This window comes from Orycteropus afer, unplaced genomic scaffold (genome assembly GCF_000298275.1).
Source record: "Orycteropus afer afer isolate SDZICR_OR568_19922 unplaced genomic scaffold, OryAfe1.0 scaffold00010, whole genome shotgun sequence".
NCBI classification, from domain to species: domain Eukaryota; kingdom Metazoa; phylum Chordata; class Mammalia; order Tubulidentata; family Orycteropodidae; genus Orycteropus; species Orycteropus afer.
The window spans coordinates 14,293,091-14,295,140 of NW_006921597.1; positions in this window are offsets into that span (position 1 = coordinate 14,293,091).

Here is a 2,050-nt window from a genome sequence, read left to right on the forward strand (position 1 = left end):
CAACAACATATCTTCTTGTTCAATTGATCCTTTTATCATTACATAATGTCCTTCCTTGTCTTGTATGGTGGTTTTTATCTTAAAGTCAATTTGATCAGAAATTAATATTGCCACTCCTGCTCTCTTACTGTTGCCATTTGCTTGATATATCTTTTTCCAACCTTTGATTTTTAGTCTATTTTTGTCTTTGTTTCTATGGTGTGTCTCTTGTAGGCAGCATATTGATGGGTTTTGTTTTTCATCCAATCTGTAACTCTCAGTCTTTTGAGTGGTGCATTTAATCCATTAACATTCAGTGTAATTATTGACAAGTATGAATTGGTTGCTGTCATTTTTCTATGTGTTTATTCATGGTGTCCCTGGTTTCTTTGTTCCATATTATTTTTTGTGCTGAGCTCATTATGTTTATGAATCATGTTATCATTTCCTTTGTTGCTGTTGTTTTAGTATTTGCTGAATATTTGTGCTTGTCCTTTTTTTTATTGTGATATGAAAGTTTATCATTTTTCTTTGAGGTTAACCATCATTTATAATTTTCTCCCCAGATTAAAAGAGTCCATTCTATATTGCAACTCTCTTGACTTCCTCACCTTTTAGAAGTTCTATAACTACACAGTCTTTTCCCTCTTTTTGGTGCGTAGTTGTCCTCACTTGCCAATTGATGTGTCTGGTTCCCTGTTTACAATCTTGTAAGCTTCTTTTCTTTGGATATGTCCATAGCTGTGGTTTTTGGGTTATGTCATCTTGCGTATTAATGGTTGGTTGTTGTTTGCTATTACTGGTTCTCTGCTCAAACGACTCCCTTTAGTATCTCTTGTAAGGTTGGTCTGGTTTTAACAAATTCCCTTAGTTTCTGTTTATCTGGAAATCTCCTCATTTCACCATCATATCTGAGGGACAGTTTTGCTGGGTATATAATTCTTGGTTGAAAATTTTTCTCTTTCAGGGTTTTATATATACCATCCCATTGCCTTCCCATCTGCATGGTTTCTGCTGAAGAATCAGAGTTTATTCTTACTGGTTGTCCTTTGTAAGTAACTTTTTGTTTTTCCCATGCTACTTTCAGGATTCTTTCTTTGTCTTTGGTCTTGATGAGTTTGATGATGATATGTCTTGATTTTCTTTTGGGGTCTATTCTGTTTCAGGTTTGTTGGACTTCCTGAATGGATATATTCTCATCTTTCAACCTATCAGGGAAGTTCTCCTCCAACAAATCTTGGACAATTTTCTCAGTGGTTTTATTTTTCTCTTCCTGTTCTGGAATTCCAATGACATGTAGTGCTTGAAAAATTTCTCTCAGAAAGATCAGCACGAGGCCGGTCCCCATGAGGCAGCAGTTAAAGATGTCCCAAATGTCCAAACTACCATGACATTCCATCATTTCAGACATTAACTCCTCCTCCTCCTCCCAGTAATTTCCCCAGTCTTAGGGTTCTGTATTTCGCTGTAACGCCTCACAGAACTCACAGACACCCAAGGGTTCGTCTCACGTAGTAGTGGTGGAGGCTGACAGGCTGGCGAGTCCCGGGTCCGTGAGTAGGTCTGGCGGATCCTCCCAACTCTCAGGGTTTGATGAACTTCAATCAGCAGATCAGATGACGGCTGCTGTCCCAAATCCAGAGGTGAGATGAAGATGATCCAAGACACAAAGCTGGAGCAAGAGGAGAATGAGTCTTCCCAGGAGATTCGTAGGTATACCCTCAGGGAAGCTAGGGTGATGATTTGAATTATACCCTCCAGCAAGGCAGAACTCAAGATACATTCCACCTGTGTTACCCCAACAGAATTAACCTAAATCCCATCACAGAGTCGATGGCCAGTCATTATAGGAAATGACTACTACCAGCTGCCCAGCCAAGTTGATACCTGATCTTAACTACCACAACACCCCAAACAGGCATGGATAATGGGATTTACAAAACATCACAGAATGGAGGACAATGGCTAGAAGGGCACATCAAGCAATTCACTGCATGTAGGTTATTCCTTTTGATGGTATCCCACATGAACCTTAGGCTTTCTTCATTTTGTTTTGATCTTTTTTCTGATT